Genomic DNA, 23,078 nt, shown 5'->3' on the forward strand with positions numbered 1-23,078 from the left:
AATAGCAAAGAAATAACTGCTGTCCCTTGCACGATTCTCGAGTGGCGTCATCGACCGTCAGCTCTATCGATAGCGTCCGTCGCGAAACAACAGTTTGCGTATTGTTCGTTGATAAAATTGCCGAGTATCGATTATCGTTCAACCCGGCGCGGCAATCTTTGACCCGCGGCAGGCATTATTGTCCAATTATTGGAAGAATTCGAGAATCGACGCAGCTTCCTATTGGCTTTGTTCGAATTCACATCCAATTCGCGGAATTAATTGGATTCATTCCTTCAAACGTATCTTCATTTACCTTCGATGTGCGAACGAGTTTCGCAACGTGATGGAACGTACCTTGTGCTACTTCGTTTACCCCAACAGACACAAAACAGAACGATTCTATCGATCAACGAGGATGAGGTGCCTTTATTTCTTTTTTTTTTTTCCACCTCGGTTTGAGCAGAATAAAAACAGTGCGCGTTGAGTGCGTTTTGGCACTCGGTTCGGGGATCGGCAATCCATTAACGCTTCTCTGGCTCGTGTTGTTGCAGTTGTTTGCGATTCAAAGTGATTCGAGTTATCAAGCGACGTATAGTTTGGCGGCGTAGCCTGTACAGCTCTTAACGTACCAAGCTAAGAGTTCTCGTAGAAATCACCTCGAGTGCCAAGAAACAAGTTTTTTCGCCAGCAGGAGAAAACTTGATGTAGTTCAGCCTTAACATAACATCCAGATTCACGAACGAGGGAAGCGTACGGGTAGAGAGGCGTGTGTGTGTGTCGGCTGTTACTTGCAAAGGAAATTCTATTCGTCGAGATCGATGGCATAGACGAAAGCTAAGAAACGATCGACCAATGTTTATTGAAATTTATATTCTTTTTTCAGAGAAACGACGTTGCGACACAATCTTCCAGTGTTAGTGGTAGCTTATTCGGTAAGTGAAATCACAGTTAAATTTCATAATACGGTATTTTTATCGGTACGTAGAACGTTCTCCGGTAAAACATCAAAATTATTCAATTTTGCAATTTACAATGTTTTCTTCGCGCAAGTACCCTTCAAGTAAATTTATTAATTTACTGCAGAGATTACTCGCGTGTTTTTATTCTTCGAAAGAATTGCAAATTAAGCGTCTAACGCAATTTTACGTCGTGCATATTTATGCGCAACTGTGATACGAATTCAGAGGTTCGATAAGGAAAAAAAAGAAAAATGAAAAAATAATGTGTATTCTGTGCAACCACGGAGAAAGGAATATCCGTTGAACAACCAGTTTGTGAAATATCGATTGAATTTTTTACCGAATAACTTGCTGAAAATAACGTCAATTGTTTTAAAATTAATAAAATTTGTATTCCATGCAAAGATATTAAACCGATAGAAATGCTGATTTTATCTTGACGTTTTCCATTATTTTCCAAACAATTTTCTCAACATTTGTAGCCTGACCTTTTACGGTACACAGTTTAACCTTTATACGGTAACGCACTGTCGTAGAACGTATTTCGCGTCGTATAAGAAACAACAGAGAATAGATTTTCTGTTCGAAAACAATGAAAGAGATTTAATAAAAACAGTTTTATTGTCGTGCAGGTACGAGAGACTTTTATCGTGAAAGCTATTTCACGAACATATTTACCATGGTGTACAAAACGGTGGAAAATTCAGGAGATAATTTTCACGAAAAAGAGATATATCACGTAGAAACGTATCATCGAGAAATATATATTAATTATCGTTTGTTCTAATAAATAATTAATAATTCAATTACGATACGCTTATGGTCGATTACAACTCATTCGAATACCTCGTAATGATTTAAACGAAGACGTTTAAAAGACATGCATTGCTCCTTCTATCAGCTCGACCATCGTTAAGATTCTCTGAAAAAGATCATTCCGCGAGTATAAAAAATTACCTTAAGTAATTTAAGGTTAAGTCCACACCGTTCATCAAGTCCGTTATGAAGTTCATCCTCCGAGGAAATGTTTAAGACAGGGGACCGAGGCAAAGCGTTCGATGAAAGGGCAATTAAAGCGAACGCGTCCAATGAAAACATATCAAATCGAATTCGTTGTTAACTAATTTCTCGAATTATCGAAAAACATCGCTTTAATTGATTTTCGAACGAAATACATCGGTTCGAGGGTTTCAGGGTTTCAATTAGACTGCCGATGTTTATATATTTATGGAAATTCGCGTAGCATGAAAAAAAAAATATATATATATATATATGTCGGAGATGTAGAGACATCGAGCCTTTCTTTTGGAAGATTTCTCAATACTTGGGCTCGGGGTGACATAACTGGTCGCCGAACGTAGCCACGGTCACGGGATGAACGAAATGTTTTACAAAGGAGGTTCCAGTGTTAAGGGATACGCTGTATAAACAATCAAGTCTTGATCAGGAGCAATGCTGGTTTATGTGGAACTGCCTAGTTGCGGCGCTTCGGAATTTGTTGATATTCCCGATCGATATGTATTTGATATATGTAACTGTATCTGTCTTTTATTTTGCAATCTCCTTGGAGAGTTTACTGTCATCGTCTTGGAGTCAGTCTTAGAGAAACCCTGTGCCTGAGTGAACGTGTCAGTGAGCTATCAAAAAATATTAAAACGTACAGAAAGTTTCCCGTTGACCGTGGATTCGTTACAGAACCCAAGAATATTATTAAAAGCATTTGTTTACTTATTGTTTGTTATCTTAGTTAACCGTTAAACTAATTGTTTATCAAACTTTGTAAAGAAATATAATTTTATGTAAATACAACCTTTATTGAACATCATGATGGCAAATGCTAACGAAGAATCGTCTCGCGCTCGAAATCCAAACGACAATTCGACATATATATACGCGAAACGTGAGAAGCGGAAAACACATTGTAGATGTGGCAATATCAATAGTGGACGAAACAAATTTTAATTTGGCTCGCATATTTTTATGGAAATTCGTAATTCCATCGACCCGAAATGTTATTAAAAAATATTTTTTATCGCTTCGATGAAGGTACGAATGAATTTACGCGTGAACACCAGCGATCTAGTTATCACGCAGTTGTAAGTTAGTTATGCTCTTAACGGGACCCAGAACTTGGCAGATTTGTCATCTATTTTAAAAAACCTTCCATCGTTCGATTTGATAGGCTGTTTCCCTTTTTGATCTGGTATTAAAATATTCCCTTTGCTCAGCCTGGAAGTGATCTCCAAGTCACGGAAATAAAACGATAAAAGAAAAACAGAGCGCAGATAAAATTTTCCACGAAACGTTGGACATGTCTTATGCCGTTAAAATTACTGAACCTGCTAGAACGAGCTGAATAGCTTTTTTCGCAGCTGTACGACAAGTTGCACATCGTTGCACGCCATTTGTCGCGATTAGCTGCCGCCGACTAATGCGGAGAATTTCGTACAAGTCGTTGACTCGCTGCTAATTAAGAAGGCAAAGTTGCCGAGTAAGACGTCCGAATTATCTCCCTTTCTTTTTTCCCTTTGTCTATCCAAACGAAACTGACAGTATCAAAAATGAACGTTTTGGCGGCGAATAAAAAAGCTGAAACTGCGTTCCTACTAACGCGATTCTTGTCGTGATAACAAAACGCAATTACTATGCACGCCGATTTATTTAATTTTGCTTCTCGTTGGAATTTCTGAGAGAAATTTTTAGTGATAGTGAAAGTAGCGCAGGATGACAGCTAAAACAACTTAAGGCAACTTCGACGAGTTAAAAAAAGGGCAGAAGTTTATTCTACGTCGAAGATAATACCGAGCTTAAGCGGGCTTTATCGCGATATCGTTTCACGTCAAAATATTTTTCTCAATAACGTCAAAGTCTTACGTTCGTTTTTAAAATCCTACAATTTCGATTTTCTTAACGTCTCGGAAGATCGCAGAGGAGAAAAAGCGCGACAAGAATATTTTCATTGACCTTTTCGCTTTGTGACCACCTTGTAATTAAACGGAAAGATTTTAATACTCCATTTATTCCATTCCTAGGATTCCTTAATTCCATTCATAGGAAATTCGAAATGGAACACGAAAAAATATATAAAATATATAAAGTAGCGTTTTCTACAGCAATTGGTTGGTAAGGCAATTTTCAACCGAGATTCTACCTTTTTACATTCTCCAAATAAGGATCCGCGGTTTAATTAGAATTTATTGGGAAGAATATGCAGAAACACGATGCAAGGACGAGATACAAGTTACGAAAGGATTTGCGAGTAACTTACGAGTAGCTTAGCAGCTACGATCTGTGAAATTTCAACTTAGTAAATCTTCTACACGAGGAATAGCGAGAGACAGGAATTTTGCGGAATTGGTCTTGTCGAACTTGGATTCGGCTTGGATTATTCGATAGAAAGAGTGACGATCTGTCGTGTGTAGCGGAAAAGCGTGTGAAGCTTTTCACAGAATCGTCGCAAAGGGAAACGATTATCGCGCGAATCGCTTCACCGAGATATCGAAAGCTGCATCAGACCTGTTTCGAAGAAAAAGAATTTAACATACCGTGTCCCTTATCGATCCGGAGCTTTCACGGGCATTTATCCGCCAACAAGAGAAAGCTTTCGCTTTCGATATTTCTATCGGGCGCGGTGTGCGTTGTCCTGGAAAACGGCCACGAGTTTAAAGCGTCGTTGAAAGGCGTATTCGCAAGAATTGTAAAGATCAGATCGCAAGCCGAAGGCAACGGGAAACCGATGCTGACAAATGATGTTCATCGTAATATCGTAACACGACGTATTGTACGGGATATCGACGACGTTGTGTTCGCTACCGATGTTTTCCACTTAGCTGTAATTAAATAAAAGCGAGGATGATCTGAAAGATCAACGACGACAGTCAGTGGCTCGTTCTTCAACGTTACAAGTTCTTGCGATTATCGTTCATTTTCAAAAAACGAGATGCATAGAACAGTCGTCGCGTACGTTTTCTCTGCGTTTATGAGAAATTCGAAAACGAGTACACAGAGTGTACGAAATAATGCAGAAGCGTATAAAATATTCAAAACAGATATAAGCAAATTTTCTACTTACAAGACAAGTTTCGAAAGATTATGAAACTTCCGAGACGCGTACAGCACATTCTTTCGCTGTCCAAAGTTGCTCTAAGGGGATGAAATTCACCTCCGAGAATCGGCCTACTTTCCGATTTTCCGTTATAGCTTTCAAGCCACAAGTATACATAGAAAGAAACTTTTCGGACGAGAGTTACATCTTTCGATCAGCGCCTATCGTTCGATAAAAGTATCCGTCAATGTTACAGCAATAGCGGGAAATTGTCAGAGGTAGATTTCACTCTCCGAGGGTGAATTGTGGTAGAAAATAAAAATTGCGCCATACGCATCCACGTATTGTCTGCGTGCAATTTCAAAGTTCCACAATTTGTTGAATTTACGCGTTGACGTGTGCCTGGTTAATGAAGCGCGTTTTTATTTATTTTCGTTGGAATATGTATATCGTAGTACCTGTTGCTTGTAACACCAGCAGGTTGTCCCCTAATCGTCTTTGTTTTACAAACATATCTTTTACGACAACGCATCTTTATACAAACACGAAAATTCAGTCAAACAATGCGATCTTCATCTTAATAGGACAAAATGGATCGCACGTAATTCGATAAAATAATAGAAAACAGAAAAATGTTGCGCGTCTATGATTTCCTTATAGAACGAAAGAAACTTTTGCCACGATCTAATATAATATTTAACAAATAACGGCAACTTCCGGTTCAAGTGTCTCTCTTAATTATTTTCGTGGAAATATGAGCGCGCAATAAATATTCACAGTCTAGTTAGACACAGTACTGTGAGAAGAAAGTAATAGAATTTTTATCACTATAAATAATAGATGCATATCCTTTATCACTGGTGGCATCCTAAATCATGCTAGTGGCTTTTGTCGTGTGACACAGCCTGGATATTTCTCTTCGGTTATTATCTGTTAGTCTGTATGTCCGGAGCAAGCTACATATGTAAATGTACGTACATATATATGTCGGAGATGAAAGAACACCGGAACCCCTCCCTGGATTCGCGGGAATACCGCAACTCTGTAACTTAGATTAAACAAATGCCGCACCGATTATTCGAGTTTTATGATCATGAGCTTGGGCTCGAGGCGACAATCAGTCGCCGAACGTAGCCGCGGTCAAAGGGATGAACGTTTTATCTAACAAAGGCACAGAGTAACTCTATACCTCTCCTTAAAAGAAATAGTCGTAGCGATACGTGGAAGTAAATACTTCAATAGTTTCTATCCCGCGGCCCGCCACACGCAGATTTTGTCCTTCGGGTAAGATGATCGCTGGGTGTCGGCATGCCTTTGTGGTGTATGTTTAGCTAACGTGAGGACCCGCTATAGATCTTAAGATTTAGTCAAGCGAAGTCCGTCAAATAGTCTTTGTTGCAACTACGGGAAGATAGGAGAAACCTATCTTCCACGAACGTTGCCCCCCGTCAACAACCTCCCCTCAAGGGCGGCCAGCATCTCTTTCAAAACGCCGATATGGAGATCGATCAATTAGCAACAGCGCTAATTTCCCTCACCTTTGGAACGAAAGCTTTCGTTGACGAATCCGAGGATCTCATGTCCTTAGACACACCCATTATAGTTCTCCTCGACGGCATCGTCGAGACGGAGATTCATTCTTTCGTACGATCTCATCGACGAATGACAGTACCACCTTACAACCAGTGAATACCTCACGTCTAGTTAACAAAGAGTTAGACTTGAACTGTGCGAGAACATATGTTTATCATCCCGTGACCGCGGATTCGTTTCGAACCTAAGGTCATTATCACTAGTGCTACGAGTGCCTAATCTTGTTGATAAGCCTGTGTTAGTAAACTCTTTATTGTATCACGGCAATGGCTAATTGTAATGAGAACTCATCAAACGCCCCTCTCCATAATCCTGACCCTAATCCGACATATACATACATACATACATACATACATACATAGTATATAGCAACGACAGGAAAAAGACTCGCAGCGATTAATTTTCGTTTGCCACGAGTCTATGAATCATTGGCGTTAGTCTGCTTGTTCGACTGCATTTTCCGTGATAGTTCGATGTGATTAGGATAGCTCGTTACATGGTCGAAACATTGTTGAAACTGCTATATGACCATGATATTACACAATGAGTGTGTAAAGATGAGAGAAAAGAGAGCGCGATAGGGAGAAATTTTGGATCTTTGTTTTGGTCTCAAAATGGATCTTTGTTGAAACGACCTTTTTCGTTTAAATAATATGTAAGTTTTTTATTTATTTAAAGATAGCTACGCATCTTTCCATTTACGTAAATCGATCTCTTCCATCTTCGTGAGTTAGATCTGTCGAAAGTTTTTTCGCTTTCTCGAGTTGGCAAGTTGGAAAAAAAAAGAATCCCTGACATCGCGACGCGAAAGAATGATCGATTTGCCATAGAATGGTCATGTACAGTGAACGGCAATACTATCGCAACATCCTTTGCAATTGAATAATTTCTTCGTAAGGTCAGACCAAACGACTTGAGTTTTTGCGATGAACAAGGTAGAGGTTTATTTTTCAAGCTTTCTTTATCTGGGTTTAGAGCAACGGAAATTGGAACATCTTTCGAAGATTCGCACACGTACAGAACGTTAAAAAAATAATTTATTCCGAAATCTTTCAACTTTCGATTCGCCTTTCATCTCTTCGATTCGCCATCTGAACAAATATTTTGAAAAATTCAAATCAATTTATATGCTCGTCCTTGCTTCTTTCATAACACGGATTACTATCATTTTGAATGAACATGTGTGTAAATTTCGAGCTATCGCGGGGAGACGCGGTCGTTAGAATACGCGTCAACGAGAGTCGTAAATTCCCGTTACGATTAGAATAATCGACACCACGAATAGTTCGATCCCCGTATTTCGGTTAGGATAATCGGGGTGGTTGATGCGGTATAACACTGAGAGTCACAGAATTATAATAATGTATATTTCCAACAATTAGTCTACACGATTGAAAAGAGATAAACAATTAACAACTTTATCGCACGCAGATAATGTAGATGTATACAATATAGAGCAAGGCTCTTACAATTGAACTTAGTCTCTTGGTGGACGTAGCACGATATGATACTTAATAGAATAAGCGAATGTTTGGCAATGTCGCGGATCGACTTGAATTGGTGTTCTGTTCAGAGTTAGACGTTAGGCGTTAGAATTTTGACTATTTGGTCGCTCTTGCGTTGAGATGGAAGAAAGTTCAGTGTGGGTGTGCCCTTTTGCATGACGAACGCGGATTCGTTGTTCACACTTTTCGTTAAGAAAAGTGAGGGTAATGATCCGCGATGTCGATTGGTTATGCCCTACGCTGATGCTTGAAGGGATGGGTAGAAGGCCTCCTACCATCGTGGTTGATAGGAGACCTTGTTCATGGAAAAACCTGATTGATTTATTAGCTAGCTATTCGATTCTTCCCGATGGGTGCGTGTTCGCTTTCTCCGTATTTTTTCAGCGCGCCTGATAAACCCAAGGACCTCTCTAAAAACCAGATGTGCTTCGACAAATATTTTTTGGCTTAAGAAATTCTTCAGGACAAAGGGGTTGACTGAAGACGCCTGTTGATACAATACAGTGACAGCGAAAGAATATATTGGGTCCTTAGGTTTATTGAGGGTCGGAGTGACGTTACGCAGGCCGCTGGCTGTCCGGTCGCGAGGGCTGGCATGCAGATGTTTAGGCGACGTAACAATGTGCTTTTTTCGTGATTCGAATTAAAAGAATTAAACAAATCGGAACGTTGTTTTCCTTGTTGTAGCAATTGTACCTTGTGTAACATTTTTATTGCGCTCGTAATTCACGATACTTAGGCTGCAACATACCGAAGCTCCTCTCATACTTGTATCGCATTAGGGGCAAATGTTACATGGTTGCAGAACCGTACAAGCAATATGCTGGAGACAAAGTGGGGTGGGATTTTATGTACCAAGTTAATGCTACATTCCGTTCTCGTATTTGCCGGTGTGGAGACGCGGATAGCGTTTATTATGCTCGCATTTAGGTATTCCGTGGCTGCTTCGATTTCATCATTGGTTTTTAGTGAGGATGAGGCTGAAGTTGTGTGGGTAAAGACTTCTCTAAAGAGCTGCCAGTTGGTGTGTTGGTTATGAATGGAGCCATTAGGTGTATTCTCGATGATAGTTGAACTGACTGTTACTATCACGAGGGAATGATCAGAGGAGAGATCAGCCGAGGAATTGATTTGGACGTGTCTTGACGAGATATTTTTAGTTATGAAGAAATCAAGGAGATCGGGTATTTTGTTTGTGTCGGTGGGCCAGTGTGTGGGTTCGTATGTGGTAAGGTAGTTGAGGTTGTTGGTTATTATGCTGTTGAGGAGGTTTTTGCCTCTTACTGTAACCAGTCTGCTACCCCATTGGGTGTGTTTAGCGTTGTAGTCTCCTCCGGCTATGTATCTGTTGCCCAGGGTGTCCAGGAAGTGGTCAAAGTCTTCTTTGGCGATGGAGTGTCTGGGAGGGCAGTATACAGCTGAAGTGGTGATTGTACCATGACAGTCTTCTATTGCTACGTTTGTTGCTTGGAGGTAGTCTTTCTGGAATGGTTGAAGTTCGTAGTGCTTGATGTTTGATTTGATTATGATTTCGGTGCCGCCGTGGGCCTTTCCGCTGGGGTGTTGGGTGTGGTAGAAGTTGTAGACGTGTATTTTGAGGTAGTTTTTGTCGGTGAAGTGGGTTTCGCATATGAGCATCACATCGATTTGCTGTTGTTTTAAGAATAGTTCTAGTTCAGATTTGTGCTGAGCTAGACCGTTGGCGTTCCACAGAGCTATTCGCATTGGTTTTATTTTGCTTCTGTGCGTATGAATTTGTCCATGAAGAGTGTGAGTAGTGACAGCAAGTTGTTAATTTGCTCAGTTTGCTTCTCGATAAGTTTTTCGAGTCTGGTAAAGTTGTCTGTGCTTTGTGGGGTGGGAATTCTATTTTCTGTGTGTACACTGTGTGTTTTCGAGTTGTTTACGTTTCCTTGCGTTGCCTGCGCATAGGATACTGTTGGTGTGGTGAGTTTTTGGGGTTTAGGTTCTTGTATGGTTATGTCCTTGGGTCTCAGTTTTGGATACTTTATATTATGTAGTGTTTTGTAGGCTGAGCATCCTTTGTAGTTCGCAGGATGCTCTCCTTGACAGTGGATACACTTGGCGGGGGTTTCCGGGGATTTAGTGTATTGGTCAGTGCGGTGATTACCTGCACATTTTACGCACCGGAAGTTGTGATTGCAGTATTTCTGCGTGTGGCCGTACCTTTGGCACCTTTTGCATTGTATTATTTCTTTCTTTACAAGAGGTGGCTCGAACTTAACTATGGAGTTCATCAGCCGATTGATGTTGTAGATTTCTTTGTTGTTTGTTTTTTGTTTTAAGTCTATAAAAAATAAGGATAGTGGGTTTTTTGTGATTCTATGCCTAATGTTGCTGATGTTAGTTACTTCGTGGCCGTGATTTAACAGTTCGCACTTTAGTTCGTCTAGATCGACTGAGTGGTGGATGTTGCGTAGCACCACTCGAAATGGTCTTTCTTGTTTGAGCTGGTATGTGTGGAATTTAGCGTTTAACGTTTTTAATAGCTTGGTTAACTTTCTATAGGCGTTTGGGTGGGTCGGCAGTATTTTCACGTGGTTGTTGTTAATCTTTAACTTGTAGTCCTCTTTGCTGATGTCTTTTTCGATAGTCTTAATCATTGACTGTATGTCGATTACGTCGTTAATGAATATCGGTGGGGGAGGGGGAATTCTTTGAGTATGGAGATTATTTACCTTTTCGGTTGTAATCATGGAGTCTTCCGTGGACTCCAGTATTGAAAATCTATTGTAGGTGGTCACCTGGCTGGCTGATGGTTTAGTTTGACTCTTGTTTACATTTGTCTTGGTTGGTTCGAGCTTTCGTTTTTTCGTGTGATGGTCGTTTACCAGGATAGATGTGTTGCCCTTTTGCCACGGGGGAGGAAAAATGGCGGTGTTATAATTTAGCTCCGGGGAGCCTGTTGGGAATGATAGAGCCATCATCGAGCTAGTTAATTCAGTGTGAAAGAACTAATCGAGAGGCTGTTAACCCCTGGCTAGGTTAGTTGGATTCGCTTTCGACAGATGGGCGTCACGTGGAGTTTTGTGAACTTCACAGGGCACTGGACACACGTCTGCACGTCTCGGCACTCAGCAGCAACTGGATGCTCACGTGCTGCTTTGTGAACATTGCCGGGCACTGGACACACGTCTGCACGCCTCGGCACTCACGAACGAACTGGATAATGTATGTGATAATGTATTTTTAGTGTATCCTGTTAGCTTAACAAAACATAACTTTGTTCAACGTTTGCATAATATATTTAAAGAAAAAGATTCGTACTTCTCCGGGCATTTTAGTGTTTTTCTTCCTTCCCATCCGATGTTCCTGCTATTTCATTTTCTGATGTGAGCGCCTCCAGTGAATTTATTTGTTTGGGTTTCTTCTGGGGGTTTCTGTCTCTATTTCTACATAATTCCACTGGGTGGAATCGGCCCGGGAAGTTCAGTGCTTCACAGATTGTGCACGGTTTTTTTTTTGAATGGTGGATTTACCTTTCTAACCATGTCTATCTTTCTTTCTTGTGTTTCTTTCCTTTTTCTCCAGTCTTCATATTGTCCCAAAATTCCTATTAGGTCATTTGTTGTCTGTATATTATCGCTTTCGATTTTGTCTTGGACTTCGATAGGTAATCCAATGACAATCAGGTGTATCCTCACCTCTTCATCCATTTCCCTTTTTACTTCCAATATTAGTCGTTCTTTCTCTATTGCATATTCTACGAACGAACCTGAAAGGTATTTAAAGTTGTAAGCATATCGTATTGCAGGCCAACCTTTATTCTTAAAGGCTTTGAGAAATGCTTCTTTCCAATCTTCCCAGTTGTGTCCTCCAGCTTTCAGTAGATTTGTTTGGTACCACCTTTTTGCTGTTTTTCCTAGGTACTTTCTCAAACCTTTGACTTTTCCTCATCGCTTTTTATTTTGTATTTTTTGCATTCCTCTTCATACTCTGATATCCAGTTTGTGGCTTTCTGAGTTCCTTCTAATCGTTCTATATTGTTGTTTGTTTCAACTATTTCCCTCTTATCTCGTCTTTAAAGGGTCTCTAGAAGTTTTTCCATTTTCACTCGATTCCGGTTTCACACTCGATTTTGCACTAGCGACTGGGTTACTCGCGCACGATGGTCGTAAGTTCTAGCACTGTTATAATCGGCACTGATCCCACTTCTGATGTCGGGTTGGCGTTACGATTAGAGTTAGGGTTAAGGGCGTAAACGAATCCCTATTGACACTAGACGTGATCACTATGCAATAGAGGAGATATTTACTAGTGCAAACATGACCATGTTGGAATTGGACAAGTAATCGCGATAATTTGATACTCGAGAAGCTAATGACAATGATCTTAGGCTCAATAACGAATCCACGGTCAACGGGATGACGAACTCTACTCTTCTTTAGCGTCTAAGTTGTACTCAATGTTAATGCATGGGGCCATCACTATGTATCCGAGAGTTACTTGAATCGTCGTCGAGATCGTACCGGATAGTAACTCTCCGTCTCGACGATGCCGTCGAGGAAAACTATAATGGGTGGGTCTAAGGACATGATCCTCGGATTCGTCAAAGAAAGCTTTCGTTCCAAAGGTGAGGGAAATTAGCGCTGTTGCTAATTGGTCGATCTCCATATCGGCGTTTTGAAAGAGATGCTGGCCGCCCTTGAGGGGAGGTTGTTGACGGGGGCATCGTTCGTGGAAGATAGGCTTCTCCTATCGTCCCGTAGTTGCAACAAGGACTGTTTGTCTAAATGAAGAACTTTGCTTGACTAAATCTTAAGATTTATTGCGGGTCCTCAAGTTAGCTAAACATACTGCGGAGGTATATTGACATCTGGAGATCATCTTACCCGAAGGATAGGATCTGCGTGTGGCGAGCCACGGAACAGAAACCTTTGAAATATTTACTGCCACGTGTCGCTACGGCTATTTCTTTAAAGGAGAGGTATAGAGTTACTCTGTGCCTTTGTTAGATAAAACGTTCATCCCTTGACCGCGGCTACGTTCGGCGACTGGTTGTCGCCTCGAGCCCAAGCTCACTATCATAAACCTCGAACAATCGGAGCAACATTTGTTTAATCTAAATTACGACATTACGGTATTCCAAGAATCCAAGGAGAGGTTCCGGTGTTTTTCCATCTCCGACAAATATATATGTTTTGAATAAATAGAATTAAAAAGTGAGAAGAAATTAAGAAATAAGAAATTAATCAAACTTACGAAAAAAGATCAATGTCTCTGTTAAATTATATACGTTGTTTATATTAAATAATATTACTCCTGTATTGTTGATAGAATTTGTTTACTACACACACATATATATATATATGTAGTATCGTGGGCAAAAGGCCTAAGATATCTGCAGAATCGTAAACAATGTCGCGAGAGCCGCGGCATCGTCGGGTACATCAATGTGTCATCGATCCTTTTTAAGTGGATAGTTTCGTGGAAAGGGCCCGCGTGACCCTGGCCACGGGCGTTTCGGGACACGTGTCTCGAACGGCGGGAAAAGACAAAGAGACGTTAAAGTGAGTATTAGTTGAGAAGCCGGAGAGAACGGATGCAAAAGGTGTGCAGAGTGTGAATTGAGAAGCGAGAGCGAGCGAGTGTAGAAGCCGAAGAGTGTGAATCGGGAAGTCGAAAGCCGCGTCTGAAAATAAGACGTACGACAGCATTGTAATTATTTCGTTGCTTCGAATATTATTAATTAAATCAAAACATCATTACTTGTCCTTTCCTCTAAGACCCATTAAGATACTACATAATTTTGGGGGCTCAGCCGGGATCTAGAGCGCTAAGTGACAAGTGAAAGTGATATTTCGGAACGATGAGTAACTACATTGCAGGAGAAGCATATTTGACTGACGAGCAGGTGGCTCAGATGCGAATACCTGAGTTAAAAGACGAGCTGAGAAAACGACGGCTGAGATTAACGGGTAGAAAGCGCGAGCTGGTAGCGCGATTGCTGGCTGCGGTACGTTTAGATCGGTAACATGGTGCACGAGAAGAAGACGACGATGACGACGATGTTTTAGAAGACGACGACGACGATGAGATGGGCGTGATTGGGGACCGTTTAGACGGCAACGGTCCAGGGAATCACGATCTCAGTAGTCAAGACGGCGGAGTTCGGGTGACTCCAGTGGTAAGACGACGAGGGCAAGACGAGCCTAAGTGCACGGTGTTAACGTTTGAAGACGTAAAAGACTCGTTAGGAAAATTCAGCGGAGATGACCTACCGAATGTGAGCCAATGGATAAGGGATTTCGAGGAAATGGCGGAAGTGTGTGGCTGGTCGGACATCCACATGGTGGTTTTCGCCAGGAAGCTTCTCACAGGCTCTGCTCAAGCTTTCGCACGCCAAGAACGATGCACGAAGTCCTGGGCGAAGTTTAAAAAGGCGTTGGTAGATGAATTCCCAGACATAGTGAGTGACCGGGAGGTACATCAAGAATTAGCACATAGAACGAAAAGAACAGACGAGAGTCTGCTTCAGTATATGTATAATATGCGTGAGATTGCGGGACAAGGAAGAGTCGATACACAGTCGGTAATCGACTATATTATCCAGGGTATTCCCGATGAGGTCGCGAATAAAGCCATACTATACGGGGCCAGGAATATGCAGCAGCTGAAGGAACGCTTCAAGCGGTATGAAGCGATGAAAAGTGAGATGAGGACGAAAACAAAATTTGGGGAATGCAAGGACGATGAAGCGGAACGATCAGCAATACGGAAGCAGTCGAGGCAAACGAGCAGTGATCCCAAAAGGTGCTTCAATTGCGGCGGTGACGATCACTTAAGTGTTACGTGTCCAAAGAAAGAGAAAGGTGTGAAGTGCTTTAGCTGCAACGAATTTGGACATGTTGCGGCGAAGTGTACTGCACGACCAAAGGAGACTTACGTCATCTCGAGGCCCGAGAAGAAGGAGTACGTGAAAGAAGTGTCGATAGATGACTGTAAGATTACATCGTTAGTAGATACGGGTAGTGATCTCACGTTCATACGATCAGACGAGTATGCGAGGTTAGGATCACCACCGCTAGGAAATTGTAAACTTAAGTTTGATGGTTTGGGTTCCGCTGACAATGAGACCTCGGGTGAATTTACGAAGGTAATGACGGCCGACGGGCAGGCTGACGGTCACGAAGACGCGTCGGATATATTGAGGGTCAACGTGATAGAACAGTTTGACGAGATAGATGTAGCGCACATAGAGGAACCTCACTACCGTGAAGCGATTCGCGATATCTTTAGGGGGTATAAGCCAGAGAAGACGCGGGATGTCGGGATAACCGCGAAAATCGTGTTGAAAAGCGACAAACCCGTAGTACAAAGACCGCGAAGACTGGCGCCGTCTGAGAAAAGAGAAATAGACGACTTGGTGAAGTTGCGAAAAAACGAAGGCGATTTTAAGTGTCAGGTATGTCATAGGCCGGGCAAAAATATGGAGTACGCGGATACCCCGAGTAGAAATTCACTGCCGGGTGCTGTGTATGTGGCTGAGTGTGAGGACGGGCTGATTGCACGGTTGAGAAGCGCACAGAAGAAGGGCATTGAAGTCCGTAAGATTTTAGATGCCGCAACGTGTAGTCAGGCCGATAGATATGTAACCAGAAGATTAATCGACGAAGAGTGGGGCGTGAATTTCGAAAAACAGCGTCGTGAGTTACGTGAGGACGCGAAAAGGAAGATCGCTGCGACGCAAGAAGAAAACAAAAGGAATTTCGACAAAAGACGGAAGAGTGCGAAGCAGTACCTAAGGGGAGATCTGGTAGCCATTAAGAGAACTCAATTTGGCCCAGGTTTAAAATTCGGGGGCAAATTTTTAGGTCCGTACCGGGTATTGCGAACAATGTGGAATGACCGATACATGGTGGAGAAAGTAGGGGAGCATGAGGGGCCTACGCACACGTCGGCGACCGCCGACTTCATGAAGCCTTGGGTCCTCAACGCCGAAGACGACGCATCCGACGATAGCGAAATTGAAGACCACATCTGAGGGCAGATGTTATTGCAGGATGGCCGAATGTAGTATCGTGGGCAAAAGGCCTAAGATATCTGCCGAATCGTAAATAATGTCGCGAGAGCCGCGGCATCGTCGGGTACATCAATGTGTCGTCGATCCTTTTTAAGTGGATAGTTTCGTGGAAAGGGCCCGCGTGACCCTGGCCATGGGCGTTTCGCGACACGTGTCTCGAACGGCGGGAAAAGACAAAGAGACGTTAAAGTGAGTATTAGTTGAGAAGCCGGAGAGAACGGATGCAAAAGGTGTGCAGAGTGTGAATTGAGAAGCGAGAGCGAGCGAGTGTAGAAGCCGAAGAGTGTGAATCGGGAAGTCGAAAGCCGCGTCTGAAAATAAGACGTACGACAGCATTGTAATTATTTCGTTGCTTCGAATATTATTAATTAAATCAAAACATCATTACTTGTCCTTTCCTCTAAGACCCATTAAGATACTACATATATATATATATATATATATATATAAATTATATATAATAACAATTGTACAGTGTATAAGTATAGCAAATGAAGATACAGTGTAGCCTGAAAAGTAGTATTAGACAGTAACTAGTCAGACGCGAGTGTTTCAATGATCGTTCGATGTTTCTTATTACTAAGGTGGATAGTTTCATAAATTTTTCCAAAGTAAATTAATATTTCTTTGTTATTTAGTAAAAAAATGGATCAGTGTTCCATCAATGATTAAGGAAAAGAATTAAATATTAATAAATTATGATATAAAAAGGAAGCTAAAAAGCTAAAAAGGAAGCACCCAGCAGACCTTATAAAGGACATAACCTAACAAACACGAGGATGGTACCCCGCTGGGGGTAGCCACCAACATGCTAATTTAACCGTTAAAAAATTCCACCAAATGTCCAAATTGGACAAATTGTGAATTTTAATTCGTTATTTTACATATCGTAATTAAAGTACAATAATTAACTCTTAATTAATTTAATATATATCATAATTTATTAATATTTAATTCTTTTCCTTAATCATTGATGGAACACTGATCCATTTTTTTACTAAATAACAAAGAAATATTAATTTACTTTGGAAAAATTTATGAAACTATCCACCTTAGTAATAAGAAACATCGAACGATCATTGAAACACTCGCGTCTGTCTGACTAGTTACTGTCTAATACTACTTTTCAGGTTACACTGTATCTTCATTTGCTATACTTATACACTGTACAATTGTTATTATATATAATTTATATATATATATATATATATATATATATATGTAGTATCTTAATGGGTCTTAGAGGAAAGGACAAGTAATGATGTTTTGATTTAATTAATAATATTCGAAGCAACGAAATAATTACAATGCTGTCGTACGTCTTATTTTCAGACGCGGCTTTCGACTTCCCGATTCACACTCTTCGGCTTTTACACTCGCTCGCTCTCGCTTCTCAATTCACACTCTGCACACCTTTTGCATCCGTTCTCTCCGGCTTCTCAACTAATACTCACTTTAACGTCTCTTTGTCTTTTCCCGCCGTTCGAGACACGTGTCCCGAAACGCCCATGGCCAGGGTCACGCGGGCCCTTTCCACGAAACTATCCACTTAAAAAGGATCGACGACACATTGATGTACCCGACGATGCCGCGGCTCTCGCGACATTATTTACGATTCGGCAGATATCTTAGGCCTTTTGCCCACGATACTACATTCGGCCATCCTGCAATAACATCTGCCCTCAGATGTGGTCTTCAATTTCGCTATCGTCGGATGCGTCGTCTTCGGCGTTGAGGACCCAAGGCTTCATGAAGTCGGCGGTCGCCGACGTGTGCGTAGGCCCCTCATGCTCCCCTACTTTCTCCACCATGTATCGGTCATTCCACATTGTTCGCAATACCCGGTACGGACCTAAAAATTTGCCCCCGAATTTTAAACCTGGGCCAAATTGAGTTCTCTTAATGGCTACCAGATCTCCCCTTAGGTACTGCTTCGCACTCTTCCGTCTTTTGTCGAAATTCCTTTTGTTTTCTTCTTGCGTCGCAGCGATCTTCCTTTTCGCGTCCTCACGTAACTCACGACGCTGTTTTTCGAAATTCACGCCCCACTCTTCGTCGATTAATCTTCTGGTTACATATCTATCGGCCTGACTACACGTTGCGGCATCTAAAATCTTACGGACTTCAATGCCCTTCTTCTGTGCGCTTCTCAACCGTGCAATCAGCCCGTCCTCACACTCAGCCACATACACAGCACCCGGCAGTGAATTTCTACTCGGGGTATCCGTGTACTCCATATTTTTGCCCGGCCTATGACATACCTGACACTTAAAATCGCCTTCGTTTTTTCGCAACTTCACCAAGTCGTCTATTTCTCTTTTCTCAGACGGCGCCAGTCTTCGCGGTCTTTGTACTACGGGTTTGTCGCTTTTCAACACGATTTTCGCGGTTATCCCGACATCCCGCGTCTTCTCTGGCTTATACCCCCTAAAGATATCGCGAATCGCTTCACGGTAGTGAGGTTCCTCTATGTGCGCTACATCTATCTCGTCAAACTGTTCTATCACGTTGACCCTCAATATATCCGACGCGTCTTCGTGACCGTCAGCCTGCCCGTCGGCCGTCATTACCTTCGTAAATTCACCCGAGGTCTCATTGTCAGCGGAACCCAAACCATCAAACTTAAGTTTACAATTTCCTAGCGGTGGTGATCCTAACCTCGCATACTCGTCTGATCGTATGAACGTGAGATCACTACCCGTATCTACTAACGATGTAATCTTACAGTCATCTATCGACACTTCTTTCACGTACTCCTTCTTCTCGGGCCTCGAGATGACGTAAGTCTCCTTTGGTCGTGCAGTACACTTCGCCGCAACATGTCCAAATTCGTTGCAGCTAAAGCACTTCACACCTTTCTCTTTCTTTGGACACGTAACACTTAAGTGATCGTCACCGCCGCAATTGAAGCACCTTTTGGGATCACTGCTCGTTTGCCTCGACTGCTTCCGTATTGCTGATCGTTCCGCTTCATCGTCCTTGCATTCCCCAAATTTTGTTTTCGTCCTCATCTCACTTTTCATCGCTTCATACCGCTTGAAGCGTTCCTTCAGCTGCTGCATATTCCTGGCCCCGTATAGTATGGCTTTATTCGCGACCTCATCGGGAATACCCTGGATAATATAGTCGATTACCGACTGTGTATCGACTCTTCCTTGTCCCGCAATCTCACGCATATTATACATATACTGAAGCAGACTCTCGTCTGTTCTTTTCGTTCTATGTGCTAATTCTTGATGTACCTCCCGGTCACTCACTATGTCTGGGAATTCATCTACCAACGCCTTTTTAAACTTCGCCCAGGACTTCGTGCATCGTTCTTGGCGTGCGAAAGCTTGAGCAGAGCCTGTGAGAAGCTTTCTGGCGAAAACCACCATGTGGATGTCCGACCAGCCACACACTTCCGCCATTTCCTCGAAATCCCTTATCCATTGGCTCACATTCGGTAGGTCATCTCCGCTGAATTTTCCTAACGAGTCTTTTACGTCTTCAAACGTTAACACCGTGCACTTAGGCTCGTCTTGCCCTCATCGTCTTACCACTGGAGTCACCCGAACTCCGCCGTCATGAATACTGAGATCGTGATTCCCTGGACCGTTGCCGTCTAAACGGTCCCCAATCACGCCCATCTCGTCGTCGTCGTCGTCTTCTAAAACATCGTCGTCATCATCGTCTTCTTCTCGTGCACCATGTTACCGATCTAAACGTACCGCAGCCAGCAATCGCGCTACCAGCTCGCGCATTCTACCCGTTAATCTCAGCCGTCGTTTTCTCAGCTCGTCTTTTAACTCAGGTATTCGCATCTGAGCCACCTGCTCGTCAGTCAAATATGCTTCTCCTGCAATGTAGTTACTCATCGTTCCGAAATATCACTTTCACTTGCCACTTAGCGCTCTAGATCCCGGCTGAGCCCCCAAAATTATGTAGTATCTTAATGGGTCTTAGAGGAAAGGACAAGTAATGATGTTTTGATTTAATTAATAATATTCGAAGCAACGAAATAATTACAATGCTGTCGTACGTCTTATTTTCAGACGCGGCTTTCGACTTCCCGATTCACACTCTTCGGCTTCTACACTCGCTCGCTCTCGCTTCTCAATTCACACTCTGCACACCTTTTGCATCCGTTCTCTCCGGCTTCTCAACTAATACTCACTTTAACGTCTCTTTGTCTTTTCCCGCCGTTCGAGACACGTCCCGAAACGCCCGTGGCCAGGGTCACGCGCGCTCTTTCCACGAAACTATCCACTTAAAAAGGATCGACGACACATTGATGTACCCGACGATGCCGCGGCTCTCGCGACATTGTTTACGATTCGGCAGATATCTTAGGCCTTTTGCCCACGATACTACATATATATATATATATGTGTGTGTAGTAAACAAATTCTATCAACAATACAGGTGTAATATTATTTAATATAAACAACGTATATAATTTAACAGAGACATTGATCTTTTTTCGTAAGTTTGATTAATTTCTTATTTCTTAATTTCTTCTCACTTTTTAATTCTATTTATTCAAAACATATATATTTAATATAATCGATACAGCTGCATAATGCGAAGCTTCATTAATTAATATCAAAAACGTTCATCGTTTTCAAACGTCAACTGTAAAAAAATAATAATATATAACAAATTATTAAAAAACAAAGTATGCGGGGAATCGATTCTCGATTTTCAGGTAAACATTGCACCAAAGACTTATAATTTCCCGTTTAGATAATCATCGTTATTGATTGTTATAGACGCATATTAATTGTTGTTCATTTTTGTATTTTATCAAATCATTTCATAATAAAAAAAACTCGATTTTCAGACTTCAGCATCGATCCCAACCAAGGTAGGCCAATATGGAAATATTAAATTCACAATAGACGATGAGACAGCAGCACTGATACCGATACGGATTCAAACTTCGTTTTCCGAGACATTGTCTTAGAGGAAGCATAAAGAACACCCACAAGAAAAACAAAGACGGAAATCGAGGAACTCAACGTGGAAATGGAAAAACTTCTAGAGACCCTTTAAAGACGAGATAAGAGGGAAATAGTTGAAACAAACAACAATATAGAACGATTAGAAGGAACTCAGAAAGCCACAAACTGAATATCAGAGTATGAAGAGGAATGCAAAAAATACAAAATAAAAAGCGATGAGGAAAAGTCAAAGGTTTGAGAAAGTACCTAGGAAAAACAGCAAAAAGGTGGTACCAAACAAATCTACTGAAAGCTGGAGGACACAACTGGGAAGATTGGAAAGAAGCATTTCTCAACGCCTTTAAGAATAAAGGTTGGCCTGCAATACGATATGCTTACAACTTTAAATACCTTTCAGGTTCGTTCGTAGAATATGCAATAGAGAAAGAACGACTAATATTGGAAGTAAAAAGGGAAATGGATGAAGAGGTGAGGATACACCTGATTGTCATTGGATTACCTATCGAAGTCCAAGACAAAATCGAAAGCGATAATATACAGACAACAAATGACCTAATAGGAATTTTGGGACAATATGAAGACTGGAGAAAAAGGAAAGAAACACAAGAAAGAAAGATAGACATGGTTAGAAAGGTAAATCCACCATTCAAAAAAAAACCGTGCACAATCTGTGAAGCACTGAACTTCCCGGGCCGATTCCACCCAGTGGAATTATGTAGAAATAGAGACAGAAACCCCCAGAAGAAACCCAAACAAATAAATTCACTGGAGGCGCTCACATCAGAAAATGAAATAGCAGGAACATCGGATGGGAAGGAAGAAAAACACTAAAATGCCCGGAGAAGTACGAACCATTGATAAAACTGCGAGTTAAAGTCAACGATCAAAAAGAGATTAAAGGTGTTTACGGGAGCGAATGCAAGTTTTATCGATCAAAGGATCATTGATCAGATAAAAGAAGACAAGAGCATGTTCAAAACCATCAATGGGGAAGACTTCACGAGTAGCCGGGCAAGACTAAAAATGAGGATAAACAAGATAGAGAAAGAGATAGATGTGTATATAGTACGCAATAATAACTTCACATATGATCTCATCTTAGGGCTGGACGCCATAAGGGAATTCAAACTAAGACAAGACGAGAATTTGAGGGTTAGCCAAAAAGTAGACGACAAAGAGGAAGTAATATTTAATAGAAAAGAAGAAAGAAGAAATAACCAGAGAAGAAAGGTAAACGTTACCGAACACAAGGAGACGGGTAAGCCTATGGACAACCTAGAACACCTAAATAACCTACAAAAAATAGAGGTAAGCCAACTTATAGAGAGATGTATTTGCTAAACACAATGTGGGAACCAGGAAATCACAAGAAGCTTCTATTAAGCTAATCGAAAATAAATACATATCAAAGAAACCATACAGATGTAGCATTCCAGATCAGAGAGAAATAGAATTCCAGATTACGAAACTACTAGAACACGATCTCATAGAGGAATCAAGTTCACCATTTGCAGCACTAGTGACACTAGCCTTTAAAAAAGAGTCGAATCGTAGAGATAGACTATGTATTGATTTCAGAGAGATAAACAAAATTGTAGTTCCGGAACCACAACCATTCCCAAGAATTGAAGATATCATAGTCAAAGCGGGAAATTGCCATTTCTTCTCAACGTTTGACATTAATTCGGCGTTCTGGTCAAAGAGGCGATTCAGTACTGGCAGCATTGGTTAATCGGTAGATACTTCACTGTCCTTTCAGACCATAAACCGTTGGAATCAATGAGAATCAAAGCAAGAACCGATGAAACTTTAGGAGACCTGATGCACTACTTATCGCAGTACGACTTCAAAATCATCTACTCACCAGGAAAACACAAGATAGAGGCAGTCGCACTATCCAGGAACCCCGTCTTAGAAAGTTTTGAGAACGAAGAAGAGGTTTTGAAAGTAGCGAATATTATAAAAAAACAAGACATAATCCGAGATCAGAAAGAAAACAGAGAAGAT

At 41.5% G+C, this 23,078-nt stretch overlaps 1 protein-coding gene across 1 annotated transcript in view; it reads left to right on the plus strand.

The window, feature by feature from the left end:
* The window catches only part of LOC126926796 (uncharacterized), a 94,870-nt gene that overhangs the window by 63,870 nt on the left and 7,922 nt on the right, over positions 1-23,078 (plus strand). The gene's annotated exons all lie outside the window — the stretch shown is intronic.

The sequence above is a fragment of the Bombus affinis genome, unplaced genomic scaffold (assembly GCF_024516045.1).
Source record: "Bombus affinis isolate iyBomAffi1 unplaced genomic scaffold, iyBomAffi1.2 ctg00000059.1, whole genome shotgun sequence".
NCBI classification, from domain to species: Eukaryota; Metazoa; Arthropoda; class Insecta; order Hymenoptera; family Apidae; genus Bombus; species Bombus affinis.